We start from the raw sequence: 17,942 nt of genomic DNA, 5'->3' as shown, positions 1-17,942 counted from the left end.
CACACACACACACACTCCTAAATAGATGAGTAATCATGCATCAGAAATGCTGCAAGCGGATTAAAGGTCAGGGAGGAAGAACGGGTTCCTGTCAGTCAATCTGTGTCTGTTTGGCTGACAGTCGGTTGTACCGTTTACAGCGCGCCTTTAAACACTGCAATAAACCCAGAGCGAAACAGATCAAACAAATAGCCATGTCATTTAAAGGAGCTAGACGTCCAAACAAACACAAGCGGTGAGAAGAGTATTTAGAGGTCTTTTGTTCCTGTAGGAGAACCTCAAATACTAACAGCATCTGACAGCCTGGCAGACACAGTCCTGGGCTCAGATTAAATTAGACGTAAATTCAAGAGGATACATACAAGGATCCCATTTTATGTTTATCTTTTTACAGTCAAATGTATTGAAAGCACACAATTAACAATCTATTATTTTATATCCAATAGCACATGCCGTTATTTTAGAACATGTTGTTATTCAGGCATATTTAGGGGACGCTGAGACACAATGCTTGTCTTACAGCAAAGAAATAATGTTCTTTGTGTCTGGTAAAAAAAAATGTATGAGCCATAAATGTCATAATTTGTCAGCTCTTGATAGTTGTGATGACATTTTTATTATTGCACCCTGCCTAATAGAAAAAGATAAGGAAAATAACAATGCTGATGTCCAATTAATATTGTGAGAAAGGCTGTCATGTTTAGAATCAAGGAGGTGTGACTGGACAAAAAAAATGAACACGCTACAGCCGTACTCTGCCATTAGTCTGGCTTGATGCGAAAACAGTATGATTTGGTGCAGGGAATGGAAACTGTCCCATTAAAATGAATGAGTTAGGATTAGCTGTGTGTGTGTGTGTGTGTGTGTGTGTGTGTGTGTGTGTGTGTGTGTGTGTGTGTGTGTGTGTGTGTGTGTGTGTGTGTGTGTGTGTGTGTGTGTGTGTGTGTGTGTGTGTGTGTGTGTGTGTGTGTGTGTGTTGCTGCGACATCTTTAAAGATGGAGGATAAAGCAACGCTAACACCGACATACAGCTCCCCCGTCGTCCCATTAACCTCCACTCAGAATATCCTCTTACTCTTTAATGTCAAGTATCAACATTAAAATAGTGTTGCTATTGGTTACCTTTAAACAGAATCAAATAGAGAGTGAGGGTTATTTCCTTCATCCCCTATTGTTCATTATTCATCCCCTTGTGTAAAATGTAATGTAATAATGTTTTTGAACCAATATGTAACAGCCTCACATCAATAGTCACAACTATTACAACAGCTATAGTTAGCCTTCCTACTAATGAGAATATTAGTCAAGTGTATGAACTTTTAATTCAAGAACAATATTCTTGGCCTTGTACTTTTTTCAATATTTATATAAATATATTGCATATATTGATTGTTTATTGTAAAAAAAAAAAATTAAAAAGTGAAAAAAAAATTAAATTGAGCTTGAATCAGGCTTTTATGCCTTAACAATTATTCAATCACCAAAACTGATGACATTGATTATGGGACATCTTTTAAAAAGGCATTTTGATGCTCTTGATGTCCATTTATGTTTAGATTTTGTTCTCATCTCTGCTGATGACGATGGATAAATCGCTTTCAGTCATTTATAATGGAAAAACAACTGGTTCTTTTTTAGTCCTTCATGATAATAAATGGAATGCCTTTTGGTTGTGGACTGTTACTTGGGACAAAAAAACAACAACATTTTCTGACAAACATTGAGGCAAAACTGCATTGATCTGCATGTATAGACCACAATAGAAGTTTGAACATCTTTTACCATAATTTGGATGCCTCAAACCTTTTTTAGACTAAATTAGACTTTTAAAACAGCTTAAAAAAAAATACATCTACCGTATCTGCAAAGGTCAAATGCAACACAACAAAACATTCAACATAAATGGTCAAACAAATACCAAGCTTTCTCCTAAGGGAAAGTAAGGGAAATAACTGATCAAAATATCCACAAGACACCTAAAACTGGAACAAACCAGTGTTTCAGAACCATGATGTCAGAAATGACTGGCATCCTGTTTGCTTCCCTTTTAGCCTTTTACAAAGTCCTTGATAAATCACACACCTCTTGTAGTAACCTGGTGCTGGACGCCTCCATTATTGGACGCCAGGTGCCATTTTGCCACAGTAACAACTGATTTATGAGCCCGACGCTGTACACGAGTCATCCATCCATCACAGTCAGTTGACCAAGGGCTGACTCAGAGCAAATACGAGGATGGAGACAGAGTGCCACACGGCAGTGACATACACCCGGCACACACCGGAGGATAACAGGGCTGATTTTGGACCCGATTTTTCACTCCTCACTCTCAGCAAGGTGCCCGAGTCTAAGATGGATGGAACAATTACCGAGCCACCTTGCCAGATTATCTCATGTTGTGAGGTACTTTTTATACAAAGTATAATTTTTTTTTTATACAACTCACCACCACTACACCCAAGAGTCCATTGTGGCCTTCCCAATTTTAATTCATGCTAAAATGAAAGAAGAAAAAGATTCTGTAAACAGACAAAAAATAATCAGTGGCTTTTTGTTGTTTACAGTTCTCAAGTTTGATGACTCATGTTTTCCTTTTGATTAAATTTAAATGAAATAATCCTGAGTGAAATTTCGACTCACTTCAGTGGTGTATTGAGAAATGAGCATGTGGACATAAAACATTTAAACGTTATGAAAATGTGTTTTCTCTCATGGCAGTTCCAGTCCTGATAATCAAGTAATGCTACTGTTATGAAACCTCACAGCAGCCTAGTATCCATGTTGTTGCTGGGTGCAATCTATAGAAATAAATGATCAGACATTGTTACATCTTAATGAACTGAATAAGGCCTCCATTAATCAACTGGGATACTTTAAACCTTAATGCAAATTAAAAATGCAATTTCCTAAAGCTGTGGAAAAACATGTGTGTCTACTGGTGCACAGTAAAGAGGTTTACTATATTTCAATTCCTTAAAACATTCAATTCAATCATTTACGTCGCCCTATTTCAGGGACAGGTGAAAAGTTGCCAGCTCCAGCCTCAAATCCAGCCAAGGAGAGCTGTGTGCCTAAAGCTGCCATAAAGGCCAGTGTCTTTATGGAAGCTCGACACCAGATCCCTGGCTGGGTAACCTAGCCTGGCTCTACTCCCCCGAGGCCTGCCTGAATTAATCATGGCTGAGCAGCCAAACAGCCACTGGGCCGTAACACAAAGCACAAACAGGCTTCTCTGGTCTCCATGGAGAGCAACTCCAGAGGATGGCAGAGCTCAATGGTACCCCGGAACCAGAATCATGGTCAATTGCTTCAGCTAAACATGAATTTTCATGTTGATGTCGACAGCTGGAAAAGTTTAGATTTTAATTCCATGAGTCGACTCATGGGCTGAATACATTGACTGGGAAAAAAAAAATGGATTTGATCTCCGGGTTTGAAAAGTGAGGCCAATGTGCAAGTGCCTTAAAGTGCAATACCAGAGAGCCACCGGGGGCTGGCTCTAAAACTTCTAGCTCTAGCTATATAACTTCAATAACTCCTTCATTAATTAGTCGATATGAGGCCTCAAAGAGAGCTATGTTTGAGGGCCTCCCTGGTTGGATTGACATGCCTGGGGTGCAATCAGGTTTCTGGTATAGGTGGGTGGGCATAGTGTCGTCAGGTTCTCAGTCACGTCCAAATATAGTCCCTTCTGGCTTAAAAAAAAAAAAAGGATAGCAACGGCCAAAATGCCAGACTCAAGGCTTCAAAATGTCAGTTCACGAAGCAGAGTGACCTCACAGAGGGTTAACACTTGGTTGAATATTAGGCTTTAAAATAAAACAGTCACTGCAATCCATATGTTTCTATTCACCTATTTAATACCTATTTAATGCCCATTTTCAATTTGCACTTAAAAAAACTGAGTGGAATCACAAAAAGGTTTTTACGCTTTGTTGAGAAGGAAAAGTTGACATACAGGAAAAAAGAATAAATCCTGACGGAAACAGATTCTTCAGATAGGTCCTGATGTCATGGTACATGTCTCTGCTTATTCTACTGTTGACAAAGAATTAATGTGCTTCATGCTACTTGCTGTTTAATGCCCCGTTTCAACTAGAAATCCCAAATATATAAAGAACAAAAAGAGAGAAGGAGCTAAAGATGTACATAACTTCCATGGCGGAGACCTCCCACACCGGCTCTCTATATCCGCTGCTGCTGATAAACACACCACATCGATGAGAAATACATCTGTAAGAGTTCTCAGTTGTATTCATCCTATTCGCGTCAAAATCTCAAAACAAATTGAATAGACGCCAAACGTATGAGGAGTGAGGGTTTATTGTGAAGCATATTTATACTATAATTTATCAGTAAACGGTGTACATTTTCATGATTCTTATTACAAACTAAAGAGATCCAAAATTTCAGCAAGAAAGTGAGACTGAAGCGAGTGAGCTGAAGAAACAGAGACTATTGAATCACTATAGAGAGCCGTGTGATGCTGATGGTGAGAGAAAGCAACAAATGATGGCCATTTTGTGGCAAATTACCCTGCTAAAGGTAATAGGCAGAAACAGTGATGTTGCCAGGCCGTGGCTGCAGGGTGATGAGCCGCTGTATTGTTTATGTGTCCATGTTGATGTTCGTCCTTCGTTGCACTGCCTAATGAAAGTGCAATTACGTCCTGGCGGGAAATCATTTGAATATAAAGCGATTTGCATGACTGAGACAACAGCAGAAAAAAGACAATAGAAGAATGTCCATGACAAATATGTGCTCATGTCGAGCATTTCTATAGTTTGTCAGATGGATTCAATTGGACTTTTAATTGCTCTGAACTGTCAGAATACACAAAAAATGACAGCATCTGTCAGTTTTGATGCATAAAATATTAAAGATGCTGTAAAGCAAATATCCATGATTTGCTTCTCAGTACATTATATACACGTGTGAAATGAGTTGCTGAAATCATGTGCAAAGCTAGAAAACTTTGTCGCACTGAAATGTGGAGTTAGACCGTTGAACAGTTTCTCACCCGTCTTCAGCTCAGGTTTTGTTTAGGCAGGGCTAAAAACCTAACCTATCTACTTCACAACAACCCATCTACCTCACAACTACCTATCTACCTCACAACTACCTATCTACGTCAGATCACAGCTGGTTTATATAACCCTGTGCATGGCTCCTCCTCTCACACGGTGAAACGCTATAAAAGCCTGGAGCTCATTTGCATAAGAGGTCATCCCACTGGACTTCAGTTCTACTCCTGCCGTAGTCAGATTGTTATCATACATCAGCTAGCTGCTACAGGATGTCTCGGGAAAAGCACTGCAGCCACAGGACTGTCATACAGAACACTGAACACCTTCCGGCGAGTGGGCGGAGCTTCAGCTCCTTCGGGGACACGCCCCCCCAGTCTCAGAGGACTGATGATTTTCTCACTATTTCAAAGCCTAATTTAACAAACTTATCTGTTTTGTTTTTTTCATTCAAATTTGGATGGGTATTTAACAACCCATACTTTTGTGGTGTGATGAACTTAAAACTCATTTTTATTTCTACTTTACAGCATCTTTAAGGACAAGACTAGAGAAAGATCTGAATGATCCCATGTTTGATTGATATCATTGTACAGCCAGCAGTACAAGCATTTTCCTAAAAACCAGTGTGTTGTGATCCTACAGCGATGAAAGAGAGACATAAATGTTTTGTGGAAAAGTTCAATTTGCCCTCTACAAGAGTGCTTTAAATGCCGCCTTTTATAACAACCACGCTTTACAACAGTTTTCAAGCCCATTTAATGTAAATCAAATCAACAAAATACTCAACAAATGGGCTGTCAGAGTGACCATGCTTTCACCACTGGCCTACTTTTTCAACAGCTCTCTTTAAGTGGATTTATTTTAACAAGCTATCTTGTCAAACCAAATGCAGTTTGGCTTATTCTTCCATGAGAGCCCCTTCATCCACACGACCCCAACCGAAACATCCATCACGGTGGCCCACGACATGATTAGTTATGTGACAACATCTTACAATCCTGCGCTCCTCACTGCTGATTAACACTCCTATTTTCAACATACTGATGTGAGATGTTGAAATAGCTCCAGCAGATAGGGAGGTCAACCAAATAATCTGTCCTACTCAAATCCCTCAAGGGCGAGCAGTGATACAGTGGAATGAGCTTCAGATGGAGTAGATGGAGGGAAATAGTGGGCTGAGGCCTTTACTTGAAGTGGCTATTGATACCTTCTACAATTATTATAAACACATTTAAATCAAATGTTATCAAAAGCTGTGCCATAACCAATAACCCACTCACCTTTCTTACAAATACAATTATATAAAGTGCTGATAAGAGCGCGGACATTTAAAATGTCCTTAGAATAAGCGGCATCAAGTGAAGTGGTGGGGAAATTATGCAAAATAATACAGATGCTGGCAAATCCTGTTAAATGTAACAGCATTCATTGATATGCGGCATCTCTTAAATTCTGAGATGTTGAAATCTGTCCAGTGTTAATTGCTAATTTTAGTAAAAGTTGAGACAACACTTTATTTCCCTTGGACGTTTTGTCTGATCAGTGATGCACAATCAATTTGGAGCAAATTAACTTTCGAGATTGTCGGCATTTGTAGCATTTTTAGTACAGAAATGCTTTTTAAATTGTTCAGAGAGGTTGAGTCTTCTCAGCTAATGTTCAGTTTATATTTCTGTAAAGTGAAAAATTGCTGTGATTACTTGGATGAACTATAAAATCATGAAGAGCCTTTTCTTGGATATGAAACTCAATTTCTTTTTTTCTATAAATATGATCAAATATAATTGTTTTCTGCAAATGTCAAACTGAAGGAATTTAATCATTTCACAACGAGTTGGTGGGGTTTTCCTCCATCAGCCAATTATATTTCAGCAAGAAAGTGAAGTCCACTAACTTCCAGCATAAATAAATACAGCCTATCATACAGAGTAGCAGAAGACAAAGACCGCAGAGAAAATTAGGGGTGACAGCTGACTCGCAGACTAAAACAAACAATGTTAATGCAAATTGGTAGTTTGGCAGAAGACCCAAGCAGCTCAAAGGGAGCTTCTAATAGATCTTGAAAAAGACCGCAGTGTTCTGTAAAATCAAGCTTTGACACAGACAAATACCATTAAATTAAAGGCCCTATTCATAATGCCAAACTGAAATTTTCTGTGTAGTATTTTGTTGGTCTAGGGATTATCAGTTATAAACATTGCAACCAATCCCTAAATCAGATCTAACATTCATTTTACTTTAAAAAAAAACAAAAATAGACATTTTAAGAAATACACACTGTGGTACGTGAGGTGCCACCTGGTGGTATGTAAAAGTCTTGCGGAAAGGCCTAATAATTGCACTCCAACAGATTAAAGTCCATAAAATAGTTATTTCATCTTTTTACAGACAATGTTTATTACATAGAAAAAAATCCCATTAAAATGATGTAAAACTCAGTTGGTAATTATTTAAAATTTGCCTGTATTTAACCTCGTAAGGTGACATGTCCCGTCCACACAGCACAACACTAATGTTAGCTTGAAGCAGTCAGATTCGGACTCCTCAGTAACGGATTTTAAATGAGCAGATTAGCCTAATTTTAAAATGTCAGACAAACCTTGTAAAGCTAAATGAGTCAGTCAGCAGTTAAGCATCTGAGTGGCACCACTTCAAGGAAGAGCTGCAACTGTATTCCTTCATTTTGAAACGGTAGTCTGTTGTTATTTAGCCTTTCAAAAGTTATTGCGTTGTTAAATCAGTCAATGTCATTTTAGAAAGAAAAGGGTGGTATCTGCTTTGGGAAGTGGTACTTGCTAAATTTGATTTGGTACCCAGTGGTACACGGTCTAAAAAGTTGTGGAACCTCTGCATTGACTGGCATATTGCACAATAAATTCCATCTCACGATATGACAAACCGAATCACGATAACATGGTTGCATGCATCACCACTCACCCAGACTTCCAAGGTACCACAGTATACCCGGTACTCAGCTAAACTACAGTGCTAAAGAATTATGGAATATTTGTTCTAGTAATTGGGCTCTATACTTTTGCTCATGTCCTTAACAAATCCACACAACATCCAATCAACATTGTACTTGCTGCATGAGACTGCCACTGCCTTTTCCAAAGCAGAAGAGGGAAAGGTAAAGTGGTTACAATTATGCATGCAGTGACCATGGAAAACACTGGTTCAATGATCAACGCTAAACGCAACATCAGCTGACTCACTCACTTCATGTAGAGCACAACAAACTGTTGCTCAAAATCCATGTTCTGAAGGTAGAAGTGGCACTAAATACTCTTTTTGTGTTGAAAGACGAGCTACAACTAGTAGTCAATGAATTGATTAGTTGATCAATAGAAAATTAAACATCATCTATTTTGATAATCAATTGTTTTGTGACATTTTCTAATGAAAAAAAAATGGTAATATTGTCCGATTCCAGCTTCTTAATTGTGAATATTTTCTGCTTCCTTTGTAACTCCATGATAATAAGCGAAATATCTTTTGGTTGTGGACTGTTAGTCAAGAAAAAACAAGACATTTTAGGCTGCAACTTTGGCCTTTAGAAACACTGGCCTTTTTCCCCATTTTCTATTTAATTGATGAAAAAAATAATACATTAATCAGTAATTAAAATAATCATTAGTTGCAGCCTTGGTTGAACCCCAAAATTAAGAATAATGAACGCAGGGTGATTAGTCTTGCCTTGTTACTCATTATTGTTGAGACCAATATTAAATTAGAGCTTATTATCCGAGATCATTGAGTACATTTTCTCTCATCAGTGCCACGTTGTTACCCTCCTTACACCACGAGACAAATATGATGAAAGACAGAGCAGAGTGGGAAGAAGGAAGATATTTTAATAGCTGGATTTCTAAGAATATCTTCAGAGGGGCGACCTGCCAAGCTGTTCTTTTAAACAACCACTGGCTTTCATGTTTACACTACATTAAATGTGAACTTGGGCAGTAGTTTAATAAATATTTCTTCTGTTGTTTCATTCATTAGTCCAAGAACATAGGTTGGACAACATGCAGAGAGCAGCAGACCACACTCGTGCATAACCTGCATAAACATATGCCGTTTTAGATGACACTAAATTCTTTCAGTCCATCACGCATCATTTATTCTGTATTAAGTCATCTACACTTAGTGACTGAATAAATGAAGCAGAAACAAATACAAGAAACAGGAAAGCAACTTGCAGAATTAGGACCTACAGTACATCACATCCACTAACAAAGACAAAACCATCCATCCTCCTACAGTACAATCCATGATGTTTCATCCTTCTGCTTCACACAGTATTATAAGTACTGTACATCACCATTCCTGTATAAACTACTTGTATGCTCCCCTCCTCATACATATCATTTAAAATGTCTGAAGTCTTATTAGAATATACTGGCCTGATGAGGAGCAGGAAGTAGCCAATGAAGAGTAATCTGCAGCAAAAGTTTGTCATTTCATTACACGTGGTTTGCATTCGGTTCAGCAAACGAAAACAATTTAAGTAAAAGGACGGATGACACTGTGAAAAGCAGCATTTTGGCCTTTTTATAATGTCAAAATGTCGCTCGTCATATATGGTGGTTTAATGTATAACTAACCCCTTTTACACTTGCAATATCTGGCAATCTAGTTTAAATTTCAGGGTGGCTGCTATTGTCAACAAAAGGAAAAGGCTTGTCAGGAAATGGTCATTAGACAACAGTCTCGGCTTCAGGGCAACCTTTTCCTGGACAACTCTGACCGACTAAAGTCATTTGCCTCAAGAATGAGATATTCAGAATTAAAACAACACTCGAATATGATCTATTGACTACATGGCTTTCTTCTCGAGCAAAATCTTTATGTGGTCTCTGTCTGGAATTGGTTATTCTGTATTTACAAAATCCATGCTGAAGAATATGTTTTCTCATGACTCGTGATTGTGCGACGATTGCCAGAAAGCCGACATGGAAAGTGGTGATTCGATCATGTGGTAAACAAAGAATTTTACTGTGTAACACAGAAACGCCTACGATTTTAATTTGCGTAGTAGCAAAGCAATATGTTAAAAATAGCAGCTGGGTCTGGGAGGTGAAGAGGGAAAGAGATAAACATTAGTCATTAGTGAGGAATTCCAGCCAGCCTTCATGCATGGAGGAGTGAAATGAGAATTTCAACACTTCATCAGTCAATCTTTGAAGGTAGTCTGTGAAATTTTCATTGCAAACAAGGATTTTTGCTTAGAACCAACACTGTACCAGAATTAATGGTAGGCCTATGTATATTTAACCACTTAAAATGAACTTTTCCTATTTGCTTCCTCTTAAGTAGCTTTACGGTGATTAAAATAATCTTATTTCCTCCTCAACTCTTCATTAAGTCAGCATGATATTTACTTCAACACAAGCTTCTTTGGTATACATTTTTCTCCTTTGATAGCTGACATATTTTTGCACTCAGACACCGACTTCCTGTCAGAAATTGCCATCAAAAACAAAAATTCCCCTTTTATATGGAATGTTGCCAACATTTTGCTTGACAAATCTGTCATCTTTGCAAACTTTTGGATCTGCACTTGAATTTAACACTATTTTTTCATTTTTGGTCTGTGGGTTTGAACACAGTTTGGATGCACCGATTTGGTGGTGGAGCATTATCCAGAAGTTAAACCTTAAAAAAATAAATAAATAAATAAAACCCACTAAAAACCTGCAATTCCTTCTGTTGCTCTCCTATGGCTCTGAAAGCTGTGTTGCAGGTATTACCACCCTCTGCAGCTGACAGAAACAATGCAACACTTCACCATACGCATCCTTATGTGTATGCTGGTGGAACACAAAATCATCCGAGTTGACTGTTGTCAAACTACTGACCGGTTATAAAGGGTGAGAAAGTTCGTGTAGTGAGGAAGTCTGGGATGGTTTGATGGATTAAACACCCGAGTTTCACACAGTAGACGGTTGTTCGTGTCCATGTAAAACCAAAAGTTTGGCTTTAAGTTATGGATGCAAATGAACTTGCTTAACATAATGAAGTTGCGTATTTAAAACCCATACCGTGATCTTTTCGTAAGCTTAACCCAGTAGTTTTGGTTCGTACAGCTAGCTAAACTGTGATCGAGTCACGATATTAACCGCTTGTTAATTATTGTTACCATGACAACAAAAGTCCAGTACCACTCTTACCGGTACTGTCCAACGGTCATATGTTGTTGATAACGGCCTACTGAACCTACTGATAGATTAAGAAGCCTGTACTAGTCCGTGCATTTGGAACAGATGTATGATGATAACCAACTATTCTAAACTGGTTGACAAAATTAAAGGAAATAAAGGGACCTGCTCATCAAAACATTGTTTTAAATAAACCTCTACTTTGGCTACATGTTCTTGTAAAAAGCCCACGTCACTGATCTTTATAGCACAGTGTACTTCTGAAATTATTTCTTGCAGTGACTGAAATCCCAGTAAGACAGAAATGCTGAACAAATAAGGACACGTCAAGGTCAACACTATAAGCTTTTCAATGCGAGACCAAAAAGCTGCTGATCTAAGAAATCTGTGGTGTAAGGCCTAATGATAACGAGAGGTCGTGGGTAATGAAAGCTCAGGACAGGTGTAACTGTAGACTGTTCGCTGACCTCTTCATTACATGAGACAGGTGTGTATGCAGCCTCATACTCGGGGGGAAAAGAATGGGCGATGAGCCTCATTTCTGCTTTGCTATTTATCTAACAAAGGGAATTTATATGACTTTCAAGGCAAATCAAGACAGTGGTAAAACTGATATATTTACGAAATATAGCTCCAATTTAAAATATCATCAGTATAATCCCCTTGTCATATGAACATTTTTAGTTGATGTACTAATGCAACCTTACCTTGCGCTATGCCTCTAACATTAAGGATTGTTTTGTGTTAAATCTAAGATATTATTCAAGTAAAATCATGCCAACGCTTAAGAATAAATGTAAAATACCTGATCTGCTTGAAAAGATATAGCAGCATATCTTGCAGTGTTTGAAAACTGGGAAATCCTGCGTGAAGAACCAGGAAACTGTCTGCACTCTGCAGCACATCCCAACACAGTGGTTCCACTCAAACCGGCTTCCTGTAGTTTGTCACTGAAGTCTATCATTAAAATTGTAGTCAACAAAGACTGTTTTTGAAGGCCACTGAAAACAGCACCAGCTGCATTTATCTACCCGTAAATCATTTGGGACACCCGAGTGTAATTTGATCACCATGTGGAGGCAATCAATTGGATATGTATGATGTGTTTTATTGTAAATCTCTGAAAGTTTATTTTAAATCTATATTTAAATGAACTGACCAATATTGGGCACTAATATGTATATAGCACTCTGCATACAGTAGGTTTCTGTAGTATTTGCTGGTTAAGCAGCATTGAAGTAATACGGAATGTTATTTGTACAAGCAAAGCATAGCAAAACTTCAGGCTGAACTTTAAAAAGAAGCCCGACAGAGAGGATAGTCTTTGGATTTTTTTTTTTTTAGATATGGAGACAGTTGCCTCTGGGACACCAAAACTTAACTGTTGAACCTTGATGACTTGAGCATTATTCAATGAAACATCTGTGATGTAAGATGCCAAATTGATAAGCCCAGAGATGTACCAGTGCGAGCACTCTCGACCTTTAAACATTTACTTTCAGAGGTTTGTGAGCAGGTTGTGCCTGTCTGATGGTCCTGTACATGTTTGATGGCATCGCCCCATGCCTCCACAGTCATTTAGTTTATGGGTTACTGCATCATTCTTTTGACATCTAAAATAAATTCTCCATCTACGTTTGACGTGGATTAAGGCAGCACACGTAAAATCAAATGTTGGTTGATGCAGAATTTCATTCAGTGGTGACAAACCACACCCATGATTTGCAAATCCCAAACATTTGGTGGTTATAAAATATGATGGTAATATAATTTGGCCTTCCAAAATAAGGGACTTAAAATAATGATGTTCTGGTCTCGTGACTTGGGATGGATATTTTGTCTTTTTTTTTTATTTATTTGATCTCAATTAATGATGAATTCAGGGTAAATAATATTTATAAACAATGAGAGTTCAGACCAGTAAATGCTTTATTTAAATAATTTAGTTTTTTGTGAAAACAGGTGTGATCTAAAGTAAGACATTTTGTCTTATATAATATTGTCAGATCAAATATCCTTATTTGTGGTTTCCCTCTATGCCAAAATGTTTCTCTGCCTTTCAAACTCATAACTACAAGTAAATGGACACGTAGTTAAATGGCCTTGATGAATCCTCTGTGGGGTGGTTTGTGGTTTTAATCAGAGACGGTCTCAACAAACAGCTGCTCCCCTCCACTTGTTACTCACAGATGCACTGCAGATAAGATGGATGTCTGCCTATCGTCTACTGTCTAAGCAGTTAAACTAAATTACTCGGCAAGAATTTGGACTAATGTCACAATAGACTCTTCAAAACTTCTTTAAATAACGGTTTCACATCTGCTCCACTCCACTTAAGTGCTGAGCATGCATTCAATTTGTAAACTGAGAAGCACTATACACTAGTTTCAACCTTGAAAATCACATTAAATAGACGCAAGACACACATATTGCACACAAACGGACCTCAAGACAGTTACACTATGATACAGTGGATGTATCTCAACATCCTTCAAGTACAAGAACTCATCACATAGCCCAGATGAAGAGTCATCCTCATTGGAGACAAATTTGGTAAATAACTATCATAAGTCAAGAAGTACTTGTTAGTGATCGTGACTTTAAACATATACTTTTTTTTCTCTTGTTGGAAAACTAGATGTTGACATTTCTTCCTCTTCCAGTAAGTTCCTCTGTGGTTCGGGCAGATGGTCAGATATCTGGGAGCGAACTGCATGGGCTTCATCTCGCCCTCATACCCAAACAAGTTCATTAATTCAAGCTATGCGCACTCCACCCTCTACAACATTTTATCATCCTCCAGAATCCCAAACTGTTTTCAAAAGGGGGCCAATAAGGACACCTCACACTACTTAATTCTATATACAGTAAATTAATATGAAATTACAGTTTAAATACTAGCTAGTACACAATACTTTTGACAACTGTATAAAAAGAAAAAATATTTTGTGTTAAATATAAAAAGGTGAATTTCTATGTTATGGACTAAAGGGGAGTTTTCAATACTTTGTTGTCATTGTAATGCTAACGGTTTCCTTTAGGTTATCACAAAGACATAACATTACATTTTATTTCACTGCGATGCTCATTCATGAGTATGTGGCTGACATTACAGCAATATATCCCGGCCCACTTCACACACTATTTAAAAATTGAGAATACAACTACCCAACTTCTCTCGGACAGACAAAAAAAAAAGATATTACATGAAGTCTGAATGTAAAAATTCAAGCTGCCGAGAGAGAACCGGAAAATGTCAGCACAGTAAACACTATGTTACATTTAATTCTGCAGCTTATATTTATGAGCTGCATCTCATGTGCAGCCTGAATTCCCCTCTGGCAACAGATGTGAGCTGCTGATGCAGAGAGGGTGAAAGCAGGTCGGAGCAGAGGAACCATCGGGCTCTGCAGTCAGGTTCGGCCAAAGGCCAGTTCGCTCAGTGCAGTGAAGATACAGGCGATGTTACCCACGTCCATTTGGGATATCATCTGTATTTATTTGGTGATAAAACTCTGGCGCTACTGCAACTGCTGCTCTGTGAAGCCGGCTATGTGAATAACCGAGATCAGATACTATGTTTGCTCAGTGTATTAGGTCTACAGTTCAGTCTTGCCGCAATCAGAGTCAGCATGTTATCTCCCAATAAAAATCCTGTCTTCCCCTAAAACCAGGCGAAAAAAGGTCGATAATAAAGTCGACATAGTTTCTCAGCGTCTCATGTTTGTAATAGAAACACTGTCAGAAAATACAACTCTGTCGTCATTTGTATTTGGGATACAAAAAATATTAACATTGAATTTGTGTTGGTGTTAAAAGAGATGCAGTTTTCTTAACCAAAATTACACTTCCATCCACCAACTTAAGCTTCCTCCCGTCCTCACTCCACCGTGACCGCACACAGTCTCTCTCTCTCTCTCTGCCGTCATCTAGGAGGAGAGGAGACTACTGGGGGAGTTTTGAGTTAATGTGTCTGTGGTTTTAACACCACCATCCTTCTATGTAATGTTTTTACTGATTGGTCAGCTGACCTGATTGAACAGTAAAATGAGTAACCAGACTGTTGAGGAAACAGCTTTATTGTACAAACATTAAATGAGCACTGAAGGCAAAAACACCCATGGAAGCAGGCAGTACCAGCAGTGGCTCTGAAGTTAATGCTTATTAATAAAATAAAGACAATTTTTGTGTAAAATCAGACTTATAAATGATTCATTCAAACACTCTTTATGGCTGTGTTTTAGTTTTTTCTTCACATTCAAAGGCTCTTTTCTTCTTCTTGTCAAAATTTTCATTCTAATGAGGAGCATTCTTAAAAACAAATTTTAACTTTTACTCACTTTTAATTAGTTTTACATATTTGACAGTTGAGATTCTGTGTAGTTGCCTTCTCTTTATAGTAATGCAGGAGGACTGAGAATGTCCAGTTTAGTAAATACTGCTGCTCCATCCGTGCCTCGCTTCCTCGCCAAGAGGAGCCTAAATGTGAGTACGCGAGTGAGGAAGGAGACACATTAGCCAAATGATATAGTGCATAGTCAGGGACAGCAATAGTTTGCTCGGCTTTATATTTACATTACATGTCTGAAACATGCCCGAGACTTTTAATGGAGCACGCCGAGAAAGATTTCCAATCGCATTGGGGCCAAATACGTTTAGCAGAGGGCCAAATTTGGCCCACAGACTTTTATCTGTCAACACCTAATCTAAGCCGTCAATCAATAAACCCTCTTCTATCTTTGCCATTCAGACTCGTACAAGTTTGCACAGCAACACATCCGAATTTCCAGTTTGCACAAGCACCTGGACTGTAGCTTCATCTGGTTTTCGATTAGATTATACACATTGTAGGTTGGCACATAAAACCAATCAATCAACATGCCAGTTTTATCACACATGCATTAGCCAAGTAATACGCTCGGTCATAATATTATGACCAACTAAATGACCAAATCCCTTACATTACCTTATGTTAAGAGAGGTAGAATCATGCAATCTTTTCCAATATTAATACGGAGGAACATAGCAAAGGCCAGCCTGCTGCTGAAGCAGTCGTTAACAAAGCAGGGATAAAAAAAAAAAAAATGATATACACATCACCATGGTGTCAAGATAAGTGCTCTTACACTTATAAATGACAAGAGTGTCGAGAGCATAGTGGGTTATTTACTCGTCTGCTCCACGCGTCTGCAAAACGACTGCACATAATTGACTAAACACAGAAAGAAGTCAGGAATCATGCGCTGCTTTTCCACCACATAGTACTACTCAACTCACTTTTGGTCTCGTATACTTTTCTGGATTTTGTTTTCCATTTCAGATAGTACACCCATCAGAGTAGCTGGTTGTCATAGCAATACTGCATTACATGCAACAAAATTAAATTCATTTGAGCAAAGTAATCTAGAAAAGTCTAGAAAAAAAGCCCCACTTTTCAGTCCATGCTGCACCGTGCACCATGAGAGTCAAATATCCCCAAACCTATCACAGAGAGACCTCCAAAAAGGTGCATCTTCATGTTATCTCTGCAGATGGTGAATCATCAGCTTTATGTGAACTAATTAATCACCCTAATAGTAGGAAAAGAGAAGAGGACAGGGCTATCAAACACTAGAGAGGGTGAACATGCTGGCATTTAGGCAGTCTGCATAAACCCTGTTAATACGAAGTGATCTCATTTAACAACTCTATTGTTTCTTCCCCCCCCCCCAAAACCCCCCACCCCTCCAACAAATCTTCACCACGGGGAGTAAAGTGAGGCAACAGTCAAAGTTTTCAGAGTATTTCATTTACAAAGGAGTTGAATTTCATATTATGTTTTAACATTCACACCCTTTCTCAGTATGTAGCACTGAAACTTGGCTAGCAGGCGAGCAGTATTTGCATATCATTACAGCCCCTGCTGTGAAAAGAAGATGGCTGGCCAGGAGGTTTATATATTGCTTTCCGTTCAGCCAGAAGCTCTGCTATAATGTTCCAACATGCCGATTTAACCACCATGCAAACACTTCAAGGCTGTAGTAAGGTATTGGGCGTTGGGAATTTAAAGTACTTGTGTGTTTTTGGTTGATTATCCCAGGAGGTAGCATCTCATATCCACTGACTATATAACGTCATTATTTCAACAATCACAGTGACCTTCATGGCCAAGGTCAAAGAGGAATTTACATAAGCCAGTTGCGGTTCTGTGCTGTGCAGTAATGGCAAAAGCAAAATATCAAGGGTTTGGTCATCTTCTGCAAGGAAGAACTGAGGAGCAACTTACAACAAAAATATCTGAAGTAATACTGGAAAATTTACAGAGTTCTTATACTGAAATATTTAGCACAAATTGCAGGTCTGGATGAACTACGGACAAAATATATAACGAAACCCTCAGCCTAGCTAGACATTACCCAGAGGAGCTATTAGTAACAACACAGATGTCCAGATTAGTTGTGCATTAACAGAGTGGAAAATTCACAGCGAGCGAATAGACGTGTTGATGACACAATGTTGATGATCATGTGACCGGCACGAAACCGAAACAATATAAACATTCAAGGGTGAAGAAGAGGGGTCATACTGAAAGATGCCAACAAAAATATCTGACTTGAGGAACACCAAAATAGTAAGAAACATTTTAAGAATGGCATGAGACTCTTTTGTTTAAGACCAAATTATGAATACTGCAATTTCCGCAGTTCTTTTTGCATCATGTCCAACCTCGGGGACCCTCTACCCTGGCGCCAAACCATTTCTCAACATAGAATTTCCA

General features: G+C 38.4%; 1 protein-coding gene across 4 annotated transcripts in view; it reads right to left on the bottom strand.

The window, feature by feature from the left end:
- Nucleotides 1–17,942, bottom strand: part of lrba (LPS-responsive vesicle trafficking, beach and anchor containing) — a 190,191-nt gene that overhangs the window by 163,970 nt on the left and 8,279 nt on the right. The window lies entirely within an intron of this gene.

This window comes from Brachyistius frenatus, unplaced genomic scaffold, assembly GCF_029030835.1.
Source record: "Brachyistius frenatus isolate BFR_SWC_R1_liver_20210118 unplaced genomic scaffold, ASM2903083v1 Contig_7, whole genome shotgun sequence".
NCBI lineage: Eukaryota > Metazoa > Chordata > Actinopteri > Embiotocidae > Brachyistius > Brachyistius frenatus.
The sequence above is the reverse complement of the archived record's forward strand: the minus strand, read 5'-3'. Positions and strand labels throughout refer to the sequence as shown.